Below are 18,800 nucleotides of genomic sequence, written 5' to 3'. Positions count from 1 at the left end.
TCATTCATCTGAACTTCCATCATCTCCTTAATTAGAGCAGAAATGTAATAATAAATGTTTAATTGTATTTCTACTGATACTGATTCTACTTGATCACAAACTGTATGCACAAGACAAAATGTTTCATATGTGCAAAGAAAATGTGAAGAGCCGAAATGTAACAACGACCCAAAATGTTGTAAAAAAATGTAATGAAACCCAAAATGTAAGAACTGGTCCATAATGTAACAAGATGCTGAGCCCAAAATGTAATTACAGTTGCCTAAATATTTTTCTACTAATAGTGTAATAATTGTATAACATCATAGAGTGGATTAAATGTAGTGGAGTATCATACACACACCATATGTACATTTTATATTTATACTCACTGCACCTGAAGTGCTTCAATTTCAATAACACTGGAAGGATGGGGCTGTTCTAACACTTTGGACCTTTAGTTTATATATCTATATACAGTCTATGGTTTTTATGTGTGATTGATGTTGCCGACGTCATTTATAGTCTTCTGTTCTCTTAAAGTGATGAAAGTGAGAAGATAACGCACAACACATTAAGAGGTCAATTATGGAGACATAAACCTAATTATTTCAATTGTTGTTGTGTTTCCATTAAAATAGTATCGTAATTATGTATATGGGGGATGGGGCATTTGTGTATGATACTATGTTGTTGTATTGTTTGTTTTATGAAGATATGGACCTGAGATATGTGTCTGAAAAATCTTTAGTTTGAATATTTAATTGATCTATGCATTCTGTTCCAGATTATCTTGGATCAAAGTAATAACAATCCTTTTGAATGCTTTTTTCTTCTAACATTATTTGATCCAATCTGATAACTTTTAGATTACTTTTGGAAAAACTGGACCCGATCTCCAAAACACAACAACTCCTGGACTGAACTGAACCTGGAGCTGAGAGACGAGGAGTGATTCTGAGAAATAGGATGTTTGAGAGAAAAGGAAAGGAGAAGAAAGTTAGGCTGAACTGGAAAGTGGAAGTGTGTATGTGTGGTGTTGCTCAACAGAAATCCTGCATGTGTTTGTGTGGGCGTCCTCTGTCTATAAAACCAGAGTCGTTCTTACACTGAACACCATCAGAGTCCAGACTGAACACACACACTCACACACACAGAGGAGTGAGATCCAGAACCTTCTACAGAAACAACCATGAAGCCAGCTGTCGTCACCTTCCTCACCTGCCTGCTCGTCCTCTGTGTACAAGGTGAGAAAACTTCCTCTAATTAGTTTATCATTTGATATGACCACTATATGATGATAAATTATTATTTAACCGTTTAACTGTTATTTTACAGGCTCATTTTTCCTGCAGCTGTGAGTTCATTAGTTTGTGTTATTGTACATGTAATATCCCTGTTATTAATATTGTGCCACGGCTTTCCCGATCTGTGCATCTGTCACCATGGCAACCATTTGTCTATGTTTATTTTGCAATCCTAGTTTAAAAGTAATTACTCCATTATGTCAACAAAGTTCCAGGTCTGGTAGCTTTGGGGATCTCTTTTAATCCAGTTCAGTTTCTTTTTTTTCTGCTCCGATAAGTAAACGTAAAAAGTTGATCTTATTTCTGCTCGTCATTGAATCTGCGATGGCCCAGACCATGGCCAGCAAAAGGGCCACCGGATGAAGGTCAAATATTTAGTCAAGTGGATCGATTACCAAGCTCAAGAAGTTTTCCTAAAGAGGCCAGTTCCAAAATATATGAGCATCATTTATTAACATTTATTTGTGAAGGGACCATGTACAATATTAAAAATACATTTAGCCACTTGATGCATTGTACCAGATTAAGCTTAGAGCTAGTTTACATCTGCAGTCCCTCGTCATTTTCAGACTCTTCTCTTCACATGTTTGCATTAACGAAAATATTCAGAGAGAAATATTTACTCAGACATCCTCACTGGTTTCCAGTTTCATCTCCCCTTCCCTTTTTTGTCATGTTGAGGTTGTTTTCCAGTTTCACCAGATAGTGCCCTATATAGATACTGTCTCTGTGCACTGCTGTTAACTTTTTTCAGTGATGGTCCTGCCTCTGATAAATGTTCATCCTGCAGTTTTATGACTGATTTTTAAAGACGATCAGATGTTGATAATGAGCGTCTTTGTGTTGTTTCTTCACACAGGCCAGTCAGACAACGGATCTGAAACATGCAAGTGTTCAAACGGTTTTATTGGCAGGATCAGCTCTAAGCACATCAAGGCCGGGCCTTTCATACACGAGCCCAGCGTCTTCTGTCGTCACACAGAGATCACGTGAGTAAACTGAATTTAGTGACTTTATTTATTCTGGATCGTTCAGGTTGTTTTTCTAACCAGACTCTGTTTTGTCTCTCAGGATCATCACGACAGCAAACATGAAGAAATGTGTGAACCCAGAGTCACCGCTAGGAAAACTCATTCTGGGGAACAAGTAAGATGAGCTGAGCACCGTAAACTAAGAAAGTACTGCTGTGACCCGTCTCTGCTTTTTACTAACACTGTCAAATGTTGATTCAGTCAGAAGATGAAGGCAGCTGTGAGCGCGACGCCAGCCTCCCATCAGACCAACACCCTGAGCTCATCGAGTCCCAAGACCACGTCCAAGCTGTGAGAGTCTGAGGACCAATCAGAGGAAGAGAAACACTTTCATTTTTTATACGTGTTCACCAGCGCTGCATTTGTACTGTTAATTTAATATATGTAGAAAAGTTCTCAACGTCAAGTTCTCCATGTTCTCTGTGTGTATATGAAGGAAACTATCTGTAAATACTTTTTGATATAAAATAATAAAAACTCTCCTGATCGTAAACTGAGCTCTTGTGTGATGTCTCATGCAGTTTAATGTGTGTGTTATCTTCAGCAATCATCATTATGTGAATGCAGTAAGATGCGCATGCAGCAGGAATCAGTCCTATTCATTCCTTACGTAAATAACACTGATCAAAACGTGTCAAAATCAAAATGTCATGTACTGCTCAGGATCCCTCCAGATCAAGCTCTCTCACCGCTAAAGCTCGCTTTAAAAATACAATAAATCCCCTCGTCTTCCTCAGCCTCTCTCTTTAATGAAGATAAAACATAAAACTAACTAAAAGCTAATTTACCGTGGCACTGAGCCCAACAGCTGGCTTCATGTTACCGAAGCTGTCAATCAAAGTTGAAAGAGGCCGGTGCAGGGAGATCTGATATTTATTTTCCTGAGTTATTGATAAAAAAAGTTATTTTCTCTGTCATTCTTTTAAGATAAGATAAGATAAGATAATCCTTTATTTATCCCACAACGGGGAAATTGACATTGTTACAGCAGCAAAGAGCAAAGATTGCAGACAAAAAGTGAACACAGTACAATTTAAATAAAAAATAAAAAAAAAATTAAGAATGTACAAAAAAAATAGATACTAAAAAATTGATTTAAAACAAAAAAATAAAAAACTGGCTAAATAAAAAACTGGACGGTCACATAAACCTTCATGGCATTTTTACATCAACTACACTTGTATTTTTTGTCTTATCTGTTATTTGTAAGACAGTATCAGGCTGTAACTGTTTGCTGTTGTCCTGTTGTAGAATGATCTAGAACAGTTGTGATCATTACAGTTCAACACATCGTCTTAGCAGAAACAATTGTTCCAGAAATAACTTTGATTTTTAAACTTGTGTTCACGCACACAATAAACTCATGAAAACATCATGAAAGTTAGTGATCACATACTTGATGATGCACAATGCATGTTACTGGAGGGTTCTACACCACAGAGCTCAGGTCATATACAGTAAAACTACCTGATAGGCTGGATGTAAAATCAGGAGACACCTGCCAGCTACTTCAGGCAGTCACCTTGAGCTGCACTACAGCACTTTATTTATATTTCTACCATTCCAGTGAAACTTTTAACGAACAGTGACATTTTTTCTTGGTTGTATTCCATCAGGTTGTGTTGCATCGTCCTATGTCTTCTTACTTGTGTTTTTCTTAATTTCAGTGAACCTGTTACATTGTGACTATCTACCTTGGATCAGGAGCATTTTAACCAAATTAATCCCACCTGTGGCTGCGATGTCACCCGCTGCACATTATATGTATGACGCACCCACACACTCTCCCTCTTTCTATCCTCCTGGTCAGTATGAGTTCATACCAGCTTTTATTGTCCTCCTACCTTGTTAATCCTCACGATCTGGACTGCCGATTACCGGGCTGCCTTGTGCTGGCACCCCCTAGGCGAGCCGTGAGTTTGTTCGTGTTGTATTTTTATGGCATGCTGGGGAAGACGAGTGACCGCTCGCACTTCCGGGTGCGCTATTGAGAAGCAGTGGAGCAGCTCTCGTGCTTTTGGTGTGCAGTGAAGTTAGGTGTGAATTAAGTAAGACTGAATTTCTTTTGCTAATGCAAAAAAAAAAAAAAATCATACGTGAACTCAGAGACTGTTTCAGTTTTGCAGGTTTTATATTACATGTTAAACTACTGCATGTGTGCTTCTCTTCACTGACCCTCCAGTTATGTTTGGAGAGGGAAGACGAAAAGGAGGTGCTGCCGCAATTGGATTATGGCATCTCAGGGCGGGAGGGACAGTGACCCGGAGACCAGTGTGCCCCCCGGCCAGGATCCAACCCCTCCACCTTCACAGGCTTCAGCTGGAGGAAAGCAGACCAAGAAGCAGAGGTGGACTGAGCAGCGCTCGCTTTGTGACCCACCGGTTGACCTCATGCAGAGACAATTGGAGGATATGCGTTAGACAATCGAATGCATGGCTGCAAATCAGCAACCTTTATGATCTGCCCCGGCAGATTCCTCCATTTGGGCCTCCCCATCCTGATGCTGTGTCCCTTGCTGCTTCAGACATTCTGGATAAGACCAAAAGCTCCGACTGTGGCTCCTCTGGACAGGTGGATGTTTACGCTGGGGAAGACGACGTTGGGGCTGACTCCCAAGCGGGTATGGACTGTCCTGGGTCCTATGATTTTTCAGTTTAGGCTCTACTCTCACAGGTCACTGAAATATGAAGTGCTGTACAACTGATGGGCTGGTGGTTAAGGCTTTCCAGTCCGTAGCCATGACCTCTAGACTGGCAAACACCAATGCCCTTCTGCTGGTGTATCTGGAGGGCCTGATAAGGGACCTGGTATCCGAGAGCCCAGATAACCTCCTGCCAGAGATGGAAAAGGTTGTAGAAGTGGTGATCCAAGGTGCTAGCTCTTTGGCATAGCTGACCATGGCTGGAAGTCACATCTGATTGAGCCAATCAGGGTTAGTAGATGCAGTCTTGTCTTGGATCCGGTCACCATGAAGGCGGGCCTGACTACGAAAAGAAGGAGAGCATTCAGGGAGTGCATCGCGAGCTGCATCTCACGCAGGGCGGCCTCTGTAATGCAGTGGCAGAGTGCAGCTGCTGCAAAAAGGCCCACTGATGCAGCTCGCGATGCACTCCCTGATTGCTCTCCTTCTTTTCGTAGTCAGGCCCCCTTTTTAAAGCAGCTGCCCAGGTTGTGCCCTTTGGCCTTTTGCACATGCTCCCGCTACAGCTTCGGTTTGGACTCCATAAGGTCTGCCTGCCCAGAGACAGGTCTCCCTGACCCAGGGAGGCCTCAAGGTCCTCACATGGAGGAGACACTCCCAAGCTTTTTTAAATTTGGATATACTTTATTAATCCCCAAGGGGGAATTGTGGTTTACACTCTGTTATTTTAGGGACATGCTTCTCACACACATAGGCCCAAATCACACACGTACACAAACAGGACCTGTGGACATGCATTAGTGGAGAGAGAGTTGGGCTGCTACACATGGCTACGCAGGGAGTGCATCAGAGCAGTTGGAGGGTTCGGTGCCTTGCTCAAGGTCACCTTGGCAGTGCTCGGGAAGTGTCCTGGCATCTCTCCAGCTACCAGATCAACTTCCACATTATGGTCTGCACTGGGACTTGAGCCAGCGACCCTCCAGTTCCCAACCCAGATCCCTACGGACTGAGCTACTGCTACCCCCCTCTCCGCAACAGGGTTGCAGGGTGACCATAACTACCGATGCCTCCGAATCAGGCTGGGGCGCTGTCTGGGAGGGCAGGTCTGTTTGGGGTCACTGGGGTCCTGCACAGCAGGGGTTGCACGTGAACCTCCTAGAGATGGAGATGGTTCACACGGCTCTGCAACACTTTCTCTCTATTATACAGGGGAGGCATGTCATGGTGAGAACAGACAGCAGTACATTTGTGTCTTACATCAACCATCAGGGCAGGCTAAAGTCTCCATCCCTTCAAGCAAGGGCACGTCGGCTGTTCTTGTGGGCACAGTCCAAGGGGGTGGTCCTGAGGGCTTTCTATCTGCCATGTCCCCAGTGTGCCGCAGCAGATCTGCTGTCACCGGGGGGTCCCCACCCCGGCGGGTGGCAGTTACATCCACAGAGAGTGAGCCATATATGGCTTCCCTTTGGGCAGCTCTGCCGCTGGGGACAGACGCCCTGGGCGTCTCATGGCCTGCCGGTTTTCTTCAGAAGAGTGAGGTTACTGGGTGCTCGAGTGCTCTCTCTCTCTCTTACTGTGTAGTGACACCACATTAGCCACAGAGGCCATGGATGGCCGAGGTTTACGAGATGCTGGAGGGCTGTCCGTGGTGTCTGCCAGTCAGACGGGATATGCTGCTCCAGATGCAAGGCAGGATATGGCACCCAGAGCCCCAAACACTGAGGCTTCATGTGTGGCCCTTGAACTGCAATGTTTGCTTTCCCTAGGCCTTAAGAGACAAGTGGTGGGCACATTGCTGGCCTCCCGAGCACCCTCCACTTAGCTTCTCTATAGAGGTAAGTGGGGGGTGTTCTGGGACTGATGTTGTGTTAAGGGAGAGAACCCTTTAACGTGTGGCATGCCTGTCATTCTGTCCTTCCTCCAACACCTCTTTACCCTGGGCCGGGCAGAATCGACTATCAGGGGCTACCTTGCAGCTACAAGGTTTGACCCTTGCCCCGAGGGGATTTTGTGTTTGCAAAAAAACTAAATTGCTTAACTTCAACTGCATGAGTGTGTTCTGTTGTTTTCTTACAGTTGGTGGACTTCACCTATGTGTGGCCTTTGACCTATGGGTTGTGTCAACTCACTGTCCTTGTGATTTATTTCGCATATTGTTGTCACAAGGGTACAGATTAAGATTTACTTTATTGATCCCTGCAAGGGGAAATTCTGTTTTTACACTCTGTAGTCATGCAACACACACAGGCTGAAATACACACACGTGCACAAACAGGATCTATGGACATGCACTAATGGAGGGATGTCAGGGTGACAGAGCGGCCCACAGTGGGCGCTCTTGAGCTGGTGGTGGGGAGGGGGTTTGGTGCCTTGCTCAAGGGCACCTCGGCAGTGCTCAGGAGGTGATCTGGCACCTCTCCAGCTACCAGACCAACTTCCATATTTGGTCCGCACCGGGACTTGAATCGGCGACCCTCCGGTTCCCAACCCAGGTCCCTACAGACTGAGCTACTACCGCCCCACAGATTCACTGAAATTAAATAAAATGAATGTTTAAGTACGTAAACACGGCTTTATGAATGAAAGTGAACCTGTAACCCTCCTCTGCCATTCGATGGTGAAAGTTGGCATTGTCCTTTACTTCCCAGTCGATAGAAAGAGGGAGAGTGTGTGGGTGTCCGTCATACATATAATGTGCAGCGAGTGACGTTGCACCTACAGGTGTGATTCATTTGGTAGAATGTTCCTGATCCGAGGTAGATAGTCACAAGGTTAAAGATTCCCCTTCATTCATAAAACAGTGTTTACATACGTAAACATTTGGTTTTTTTTGACTGCTGTAAATCAAATTTCCCTTCCAGGGACAATAAAGGTCTGAACTGAACTGAACTGATTTCACACTTGACATTCCTGATTCTCAACAATCACCTTTTATTCTTATTCAAAACTATAACAGGTGACTTGTCCTGAGCAGGTAACTTTTACAAAAGGTTTTGTAATATCTGACTCTTATTTGTGTAAATATTTTTTGTACCTATTATTGAAATCTTACTTACATTCCTATTCTATTTGATTAATATTTTTATTACTATATTTTTACTGCTATATTGTATATTTTGGAGCAACTGTAATGACCGAATTTCCCTCTGGGATTAATAAAGTATTTCTGATTCTGATTATAATTTAAGGGCCTTCAAATTTAAATAAAGGTTAAATAAAAAATAAAAAACATGCTTGCATTCTGATTGATTGTTTCAACAGGTCTGTGTTTATTAAAGTCTGAATATTTGCACCAATATCATCTTTCAGTGTGTGCTGTTGTGTTGTGTTGTTCAGTCTCAGAGATCAGAATGGTTATCAGGTTAATAGTCTTATGAGTTCAGATCATCAGCTGTTATTTTTCTCATTTCACTTCTATCATTTATTTGTGTTTTTCTACAAAGATTAAACATTTTTCTGTGTGATCAGATTCTGCGAGTCTGTGCTTTTTTCACTCTTTTTTTAAAGCATTATCCCCAAAAAGCTTTTCAAGCAAGGCTCTCATCTTTAGTGATCCTGAGGCAACACTGCCACCTTGTGGCTGAGAAGAATAATTAACCTGTAACGACAGAAGATTACCATTTAATCTATTACATCAACTCAAACTAATGCAGTGATTTCAGCAGCGATGTAAAAAGTTCAAATGTTTTAATCAGTTTGTATTCCGTTAGTTTTACTCTGCATTGTTGCAGCAAAAAAAAACAAAATATTTCACATGTGATGGAGCTTCAGAATTTAAACATTTTTACATTTTCATCTGCAGAATTACCCATGATCTCTTCAGTGAAGTTATGAAGTGTTGTGTCTCCATTTGTAATAACAACAAAGGGGATTATTAGCATTAGCTCTGATCATTGATGATCACACCATAATGTTTTATTATTTCAGGAAATCCAGATAAATGGCATCTCTTTCTGTTTGGTTTTTATTTGTTTGTTTGTTTTTCTTAAAGCCACAGCAGTGTACACCTATTCTGTTCAATTCCAAGCGTTCCAGCCTTGTTATGATCAACATATCAGAAATCTTTATGAAATCCTCTTGCCCCAGCCACTGCCCACCAGCCATCCACCATACCACCAAGAAACCACCTTTTTTGTGTATTTTTCTGATATTTAAGTGATCACATTCAGATGAAACTGTGCACCAGACTATTCAGGTGATGAAGATGTAAGATTAAAAGGCAGGTGAAGTGTGTGTGTCTGCTGTTTGTTTACCTAGATTTGCTCATCTTCTCCAGGAGGCGTGGTCTACTCGATCTGTTGTGTCAGTCACTCATGTCCTTTATTTCCATGTCCTGTTGCATCAGCCTGACAGCGGGACTTTCCCTCAATCCCAGAGAGGAAGAGAAACTGTAAAGACATGTAAAACTGAAACAGTCATTCATCTGAACTTCCATCATCTCCTTAATTAGAGCAGAAATGTAATAATAAATGTTTAATTGTATTTCTACTGATACTGATTCTACTTGATCACAAACTGTATGCACAAGACAAAATGTTTCATATGTGCAAAGAAAATGTGAAGAGCCGAAATGTAACAACGACCCAAAATGTTGTAAAAAAATGTAATGAAACCCAAAATGTAAGAACTGGTCCATAATGTAACAAGATGCTGAGCCCAAAATGTAATTACAGTTGCCTAAATATTTTTCTACTAATAGTGTAATAATTGTATAACATCATAGAGTGGATTAAATGGCTTATTGCTTCAATGTAGTGGAGTATCATACACACACCATATGTACATTTTATATTTATATTCACTGCACCTGAAGTGCTTCAATTTCAATAACACTGGAAGGATGGGGCTGTTCTAACACTTTGGACCTTTAGTTTATATATCTATATACAGTCTATGGTTTTTATGTGTGATTGATGTTGCCGACGTCATTTATAGTCTTCTGTTCTCTTAAAGTGATGAAAGTGAGAAGATAACGCACAACACATTAAGAGGTCAATTATGGAGACATAAACCTAATTATTTCAATTGTTGTTGTGTTTCCATTAAAATAGTATCGTAATTATGTATATGGGGGATGGGGCATTTGTGTATGATACTATGTTGTTGTATTGTTTGTTTTATGAAGATATGGACCTGAGATATGTGTCTGAAAAATCTTTAGTTTGAATATTTAATTGATCTATGCATTCTGTTCCAGATTATCTTGGATCAAAGTAATAACAATCCTTTTGAATGCTTTTTTCTTCTAACATTATTTGATCCAATCTGATAACTTTTAGATTACTTTTGGAAAAACTGGACCCGATCTCCAAAACACAACAACTCCTGGACTGAACTGAACCTGGAGCTGAGAGACGAGGAGTGATTCTGAGAAATAGGATGTTTGAGAGAAAAGGAAAGGAGAAGAAAGTTAGGCTGAACTGGAAAGTGGAAGTGTGTATGTGTGGTGTTGCTCAACAGAAATCCTGCATGTGTTTGTGTGGGCGTCCTCTGTCTATAAAACCAGAGTCGTTCTTACACTGAACACCATCAGAGTCCAGACTGAACACACACACTCACACACACAGAGGAGTGAGATCCAGAACCTTCAACAGAAACAACCATGAAGCCAGCTGTCGTCACCTTCCTCACCTGCCTGCTCGTCCTCTGTGTACAAGGTGAGAAAACTTCCTCTAATTAGTTTATCATTTGATATGACCACTATATGATGATAAATTATTATTTAACCGTTTAACTGTTATTTTACAGGCTCATTTTTCCTGCAGCTGTGAGTTCATTAGTTTGTGTTATTGTACATGTAATATCCCTGTTATTAATATTGTGCCACGGCTTTCCTGATCTGTGCATCTGTCACCATGGCAACCATTTGTCTATGTTTATTTTGCAATCCTAGTTTAAAAGTAATTACTCCATTATGTCAACAAAGTTCCAGGTCTGGTAGCTTTGGGGATCTCTTTTAATCCAGTTCAGTTTCTTTTTTTTCTGCTCCGATAAGTAAACGTAAAAAGTTGATCTTATTTCTGCTCGTCATTGAATCTGCGATGGCCCAGACCATGGCCAGCAAAAGGGCCACCGGATGAAGGTCAAATATTTAGTCAAGTGGATCGATTACCAAGCTCAAGAAGTTTTCCTAAAGAGGCCAGTTCCAAAATATATGAGCATCATTTATTAACATTTATTTGTGAAGGGACCATGTACAATATTAAAAATACATTTAGCCACTTGATGCATTGTACCAGATTAAGCTTAGAGCTAGTTTACATCTGCAGTCCCTCGTCATTTTCAGACTCTTCTCTTCACATGTTTGCATTAACAAAAATATTCAGAGAGAAATATTTACTCAGACATCCTCACTGGTTTCCAGTTTCATCCCCCCTTCCCTTTTTTGTCATGTTGAGGTTGTTTTCCAGTTTCACCAGATAGTGCCCTATATAGATACTGTCTCTGTGCACTGCTGTTAACTTTTTTCAGTGATGGTCCTGCCTCTGATAAATGTTCATCCTGCAGTTTTATGACTGATTTTTAAAGACGATCAGATGTTGATAATGAGCGTCTTTGTGTTGTTTCTTCACACAGGCCAATCAGACAACGGATCTGAAACATGCAAGTGTTCAAACGGTTTTATTGGCAGGATCAGCTCTAAGCACATCAAGGCCGGGCCTTTCATACACGAGCCCAGCGTCTTCTGTCGTCACACAGAGATCACGTGAGTAAACTGAATTTAGTGACTTTATTTATTCTGGATCGTTCAGGTTGTTTTTCTAACCAGACTCTGTTTTGTCTCTCAGGATCATCACGACAGCAAACATGAAGAAATGTGTGAACCCAGAGTCACCGCTAGGAAAACTCATTCTGGGGAACAAGTAAGATGAGCTGAGCACCGTAAACTAAGAAAGTACTGCTGTGACCCGTCTCTGCTTTTTACTAACACTGTCAAATGTTGATTCAGTCAGAAGATGAAGGCAGCTGTGAGCGCGACGCCAGCCTCCCATCAGACCAACACCCTGAGCTCATCGAGTCCCAAGACCACGTCCAAGCTGTGAGAGTCTGAGGACCAATCAGAGGAAGAGAAACACTTTCATTTTTTACACGTGTTCACCAGTGCTGCATTTGTACTGTTAATTTAATATATGTAGAAAAGCTCTCAACGTCAAGTTCTCCATGTTCTCTGTGTGTATATGAAGGAAACTATCTGTAAATACTTTTTGATATAAAATAATAAAAACTCTCCTGATCGTAAACTGAGCTCTTGTGTGATGTCTCATGCAGTTTAATGTGTGTGTTATCTTCAGCAATCATCATTATGTGAATGCAGTAAGATACGCATGCAGCAGGAATCAGTCCTATTCATTCCTTATGTAAATAACACTGATCAAAACGTGTCAAAATCAAAATGTCATGTACTGCTCAGGATCCCCTCCAGATCAAGCTCTCTCACCGCTAAAGCTCGCTTTAAAAATACAATAAATCCCCTCGTCTTCCTCAGCCTCTCTCTTTAATGAAGATAAAACATAAAACTAACTAAAAGCTAATTTACCGTGGCACTGAGCCCAACAGCTGGCTTCATGTTACCGAAGCTGTCAATCAAAGTTGAAAGAGGCCGGTGCAGGGAGATCTGATATTTATTTTCCTGAGTTATTGATAAAAAAAGTTATTTTCTCTGTCATTCTTTTAAGATAAGATAAGATAAGATAATCCTTTATTTATCCCACAACGGGGAAATTGACATTGTTACAGCAGCAAAGAGCAAAGATTGCAGACAAAAAGTGAACACAGTACAATTTAAATAATAAAAAAAAAAAAAAAATTAAGAATGTACAAAAAAAATAGATACTAAAAAATTGATTTAAAAAAAAAACTTTTACAAAAGGTTTTGTAACATCTGACTCTTATTTGTGTAAATATTTTTTGTACCTATTATTGAAATCTTACTTACATTCCTATTCTATTTGATTAATATTTTTATTACTATATTTTTACTGCTATATTGTATATTTTGGAGCAACTGTAATGACCGAATTTCCCTCTGGGATTAATAAAGTATTTCTGATTCTGATTATAATCTTAAGGGCCTTCAAATTTAAATAAAGGTTAAATAAAAAATAAAAAACATGCTTGCATTCTGATTGATTGTTTCAACAGGTCTGTGTTTATTAAAGTCTGAATATTTGCACCAATATCATCTTTCAGTGTGTGCTGTTGTGTTGTGTTGTTCAGTCTCAGAGATCAGAATGGTTATCAGGTTAATAGTCTTATGAGTTCAGATCATCAGCTGTTATTTTTCTCATTTCACTTCTATCATTTATTTGTGTTTTTCTACAAAGATTAAACATTTTTCTGTGTGATCAGATTCTGCGAGTCTGTGCTTTTTTCACTCTTTTTTTAAAGCATTATCCCCAAAAAGCTTTTCAAGCAAGGCTCTCATCTTTAGTGATCCTGAGGCAACACTGCCACCTTGTGGCTGAGAAGAATAATTAACCTGTAACGACAGAAGATTACCATTTAATCTATTACATCAACTCAAACTAATGCAGTGATTTCAGCAGCGATGTAAAAAGTTCAAATGTTTTAATCAGTTTGTATTCCGTTAGTTTTACTCTGCATTGTTGCAGCAAAAAAAAACAAAATATTTCACATGTGATGGAGCTTCAGAATTTAAACATTTTTACATTTTCATCTGCAGAATTACCCATGATCTCTTCAGTGAAGTTATGAAGTGTTGTGTCTCCATTTGTAATAACAACAAAGGGGATTATTAGCATTAGCTCTGATCATTGATGATCACACCATAATGTTTTATTATTTCAGGAAATCCAGATAAATGGCATCTCTTTCTGTTTGGTTTTTATTTGTTTGTTTGTTTTTCTTAAAGCCACAGCAGTGTACACCTATTCTGTTCAATTCCAAGCGTTCCAGCCTTGTTATGATCAACATATCAGAAATCTTTATGAAATCCTCTTGCCCCAGCCACTGCCCACCAGCCATCCACCATACCACCAAGAAACCACCTTTTTGTGTATTTTTCTGATATTTAAGTGATCACATTCAGATGAAACTGTGCACCAGACTATTCAGGTGATGAAGATGTAAGATTAAAAGGCAGGTGAAGTGTGTGTGTCTGCTGTTTGTTTACCTAGATTTGCTCATCTTCTCCAGGAGGCGTGGTCTACTCGATCTGTTGTGTCAGTCACTCATGTCCTTTATTTCCATGTCCTGTTGCATCAGCCTGACAGCGGGACTTTCCCTCAATCCCAGAGAGGAAGAGAAACTGTAAAGACATGTAAAACTGAAACAGTCATTCATCTGAACTTCCATCATCTCCTTAATTAGAGCAGAAATGTAATAATAAATGTTTAATTGTATTTCTACTGATACTGATTCCACTTGATCACAAACTGTATGCACAAGACAAAATGTTTCATATGTGCAAAGAAAATGTGAAGAGCCGAAATGTAACAACGACCCAAAATGTTGTAAAAAAATAGTAATAGTCTACTAATCTACTAATAGTGTAATCTACTAATAGTGTAATAATTGCATAACATCATAGAGTGGATTAAATGGCTTATTGCTTCAGTGTAGTGGAGTATCATACACACACCATATGTACATTTTATATTTATATTCACTGCACCTGCACAACACATTAAGAGGTCAATTATGGAGACATAAACATAATTATTTCAATTGTTGTTGTGTTTCCATTAAAATAGTATCGTAATTATGTATATGGGGGATGGGGCATTTGTGTATGATACTATGTTGTTGTATTGTTTGTTTTATGAAGATATGGACCTGAGATATGTGTCTGAAAAATCTTTAGTTTGAATATTTAATTGATCTATGCATTCTGTTCCAGATTATCTTGGATCAAAGTAATAACAATCCTTTTGAACCCTTTTTTCTTCTAACATTATTTGATCCAATCTGATAACTTTTAGATTACTTTTGGAAAAACTGGACCCGATCTCCAAAACACAACAACTCCTGGACTGAACTGAACCTGGAGCTGAGAGACGAGGAGTGATTCTGAGAAATAGGATGTTTGAGAGAAAAGGAAAGGAGAAGAAAGTTAGGCTGAACTGGAAAGTGAAAGTGTGTATGTGTGGTGTTGCTCAACAGAAATCCTGCATGTGTTTGTGTGGGCGTCCTCTGTCTATAAAACCAGAATCGTTCTTACACTGAACACCATCAGAGTCCAGACTGAACACACACACTCACACACACAGAGGAGTGAGATCCAGAACCTTCAACAGAAACAACCATGAAGCCAGCTGTCGTCACCTTCCTCACCTGCCTGCTCGTCCTCTGTGTACAAGGTGAGAAAACTTCCTCTAATTAGTTTATCATTTGATATGACCACTATATGATGATAAATTATTATTTAACCGTTTAACTGTTATTTTACAGGCTCATTTTTCCTGCAGCTGTGAGTTCATTAGTTTGTGTTATTGTACATGTAATATCCCTGTTATTAATATTGTGCCACGGCTTTCCCGATCTGTGCATCTGTCACCATGGCAACCATTTGTCTATGTTTATTTTGCAATCCTAGTTTAAAAGTAATTACTCCATTATGTCAACAAAGTTCCAGGTCTGGTAGCTTTGGGGATCTCTTTTAATCCAGTTCAGTTTCTTTTTTTTCTGCTCCGATAAGTAAACGTAAAAAGTTGATCTTATTTCTGCTCGTCATTGAATCTGCGATGGCCCAGACCATGGCCAGCAAAAGGGCCACCGGATGAAGGTCAAATATTTAGTCAAGTGGATCGATTACCAAGCTCAAGAAGTTTTCCTAAAGAGGCCAGTTCCAAAATATATGAGCATCATTTATTAACATTTATTTGTGAAGGGACCATGTACAATATTAAAAATACATTTAGCCACTTGATGCATTGTACCAGATTAAGCTTAGAGCTAGTTTACATCTGCAGTCCCTCGTCATTTTCAGACTCTTCTCTTCACATGTTTGCATTAACGAAAATATTCAGAGAGAAATATTTACTCAGACATCCTCACTGGTTTCCAGTTTCATCTCCCCTTCCCTTTTTTGTCATGTTGAGGTTGTTTTCCAGTTTCACCAGATAGTGCCCTATATAGATACTGTCTCTGTGCACTGCTGTTAACTTTTTTCAGTGATGGTCCTGCCTCTGATAAATGTTCATCCTGCAGTTTTATGACTGATTTTTAAAGACGATCAGATGTTGATAATGAGCGTCTTTGTGTTGTTTCTTCACACAGGCCAATCAGACAACGGATCTGAAACATGCAAGTGTTCAAACGGTTTTATTGGCAGGATCAGCTCTAAGCACATCAAGGCCGGGCCTTTCATACACGAGCCCAGCGTCTTTATTTATTCTGGATCGTTCAGGTTGTTTTTCTAACCAGACTCTGTTTTGTCTCTCAGGATCATCACGACAGCAAACATGAAGAAATGTGTGAACCCAGAGTCACCGCTAGGAAAACTCATTCTGGGGAACAAGTAAGATGAGCTGAGCACCGTAAACTAAGAAAGTACTGCTGTGACCCGTCTCTGCTTTTTACTAACACTGTCAAATGTTGATTCAGTCAGAAGATGAAGGCAGCTGTGAGCGCGACGCCAGCCTCCCATCAGACCAACACCCTATATTAATTTAATATATGTAGAAAAGTTCTCAACGTCAAGTTCTCCATGTTCTCTGTGTGTATATGAAGGAAACTATCTGTAAATACTTTTTGATATAAAATAATAAAAACTCTCCTGATCGTAAACTGAGCTCTTGTGTGATGTCTCATGCAGTTTAATGTGTGTGTTATCTTCAGCAATCATCATTATGTGAATGCAGTAAGATACGCATGCAGCAGGAATCAGTCCTATTCATTCCTTATGTAAATAACACTGATCAAAACGTGTCAAAATCAAAATGTCATGTACTGCTCAGGATCCCCTCCAGATCAAGCTCTCTCACCGCTAAAGCTCGCTTTAAAAATACAATAAATCCCCTCGTCTTCCTCAGCCTCTCTCTTTAATGAAGATAAAACATAAAACTAAGTAAAAGCTAATTTACCGTGGCACTGAGCCCAACAGCTGGCTTCATGTTACCGAAGCTGTCAATCAAAGTTGAAAGAGGCCGGTGCAGGGAGATCTGATATTTATTTTCCTGAGTTATTGATAAAAAAAGTTATTTTCTCTGTCATTCTTTTAAGATAAGATAAGATAAGATAATCCTTTATTTATCCCACAACGGGGAAATTGACATTGTTACAGCAGCAAAGAGCAAAGATTGCAGACAAAAAGTGAACACAGTACAATTTAAATAATAAAAAAAAATAAAAATTAAGAATGTACAAAAAAAATAGATACTAAAAAATAGATTTAAAAAAAATAAAATAAAAAACTGGCTAAATAAAAAACTGGACGGTCACATAAACCTTCATGGCATTTTTACATCAACTACACTTGTATTTTTTGTCTTATCTGTTATTTGTAAGACAGTATCAGGCTGTAACTGTTTGCTGTTGTCCTGTTGTAGAATGATCTAGAACAGTTGTGATCATTACAGTTCAACACATCGTCTTAGCAGAAACAGTTGTTCCAGAAATATCTTTGATTTTTAAACTTGTGTTCACGCACACAATAAACTCATGAAAACATCATGAAAGTTAGTGATCACATACTTGATGATGCACAATGCATGTTACTGGAGGGTTCTACACCACAGAGCTCAGGTCATATACAGTAAAACTACCTGATAGGCTGGATGTAAAATCAGGAGACACCTGCCAGCTAGTTCAGGCAGTCACCTTGAGCTGATCACCTGTCAACACTGGCATTGGCAGCCGCCATGCTGGAAATGCTGTCTGACCCTAACTTTAAGTCAACCTAACAACAGACTGAGAGCTGGAGCTGAGGCGGGTCTCATGCCTCTTAACAACCTGTTACATCACACCCACCTGTCAATCAGGTCAGCTATGCACTTATCCTTCATAATCTCAAAACAAAAGTTTCATCATCAAATTCACCCCCCATACAATGTGTACTGATTGAGACATGAGCTAATCAGGTCAATGTTAATGTCTGCTGTAAAAACAGGCTTTTTTAATGGGTGAATTTTGCACATCAGTTTAACAGATTTTTTCAATTCAAATTGGTTTACAGCTTTGAGACCTTTAAAAATGAGCTGATGAATAAACAACAAAATCACTAAGCGCTAATGTGAAGGCCTGACCAAGTGAGAAACAGGTTGTAAAGAAGGCCATCACCTGGCTCAGAACTGTAATGCAGTTGTAGTGAGTTCTGCAGATGAAAATTAGCTTTAAGCTAACTCTGGTGCAATGCATCAAACGGCAACATTCACGTTTACTATATTGTACAGCATGGTCTCTTTACTTTACAAATAAAATAATTAGCAGGTAACATTTTTAATGCTCACAGTAGTGAGAAATAATTATTCTATTACTGTATTTTTCTTCCTAAAAACAAATTACCCCAATGGGGGATCAAAAGAGTTGATCTTTTATCTTTAAATTACATATTTAAAAAAAAAATCACGTGCTGCATATCTTTCCACAGGTATTGCTCAACGAGGTTCAACTGGCGTAAGTGTTGTGAAATCCAGGGCTTGCCTTTGACTCCGTTTTTCTTTATTGTTTACTCCAGGTAATATCACTTAAACTGATATTGGGTGGCATTGACCCAGTTTCACAAAGGCTTTATTGGGTTTTTGAACCAAAACCGATATTGGAACAGAAAACCGCTCTTTTCAAAGTGTTAATTAATACTCTCAGCACATTTTATTACAGAGGGGCGTGCTTCTGTTTTTGTGAATGAACTCTTCATATAGCCTACCCACACATACATATATT

At 39.6% G+C, this 18,800-nt stretch overlaps 1 long non-coding RNA gene across 1 annotated transcript; it reads left to right on the top strand.

Annotated features, from left to right (window-relative positions):
* The first annotated feature begins 16,309 nt into the window (after window positions 1–16,309).
* LOC136182456 (uncharacterized) lies at window positions 16,310–16,706 on the top strand. The gene is made up of 2 exons (XR_010668712.1): window positions 16,310–16,437; window positions 16,524–16,706. It is a non-coding gene; the product is annotated as an uncharacterized lncRNA (long non-coding RNA).
* Window positions 16,707–18,800: the final 2,094 nt, after the last annotated feature.

This window comes from Labrus bergylta, chromosome 2 (assembly GCF_963930695.1).
Source record: "Labrus bergylta chromosome 2, fLabBer1.1, whole genome shotgun sequence".
Taxonomy (NCBI): Eukaryota; Metazoa; Chordata; class Actinopteri; order Labriformes; family Labridae; genus Labrus; species Labrus bergylta.
The sequence above is the reverse complement of the archived record's forward strand: the minus strand, read 5'-3'. Positions and strand labels throughout refer to the sequence as shown.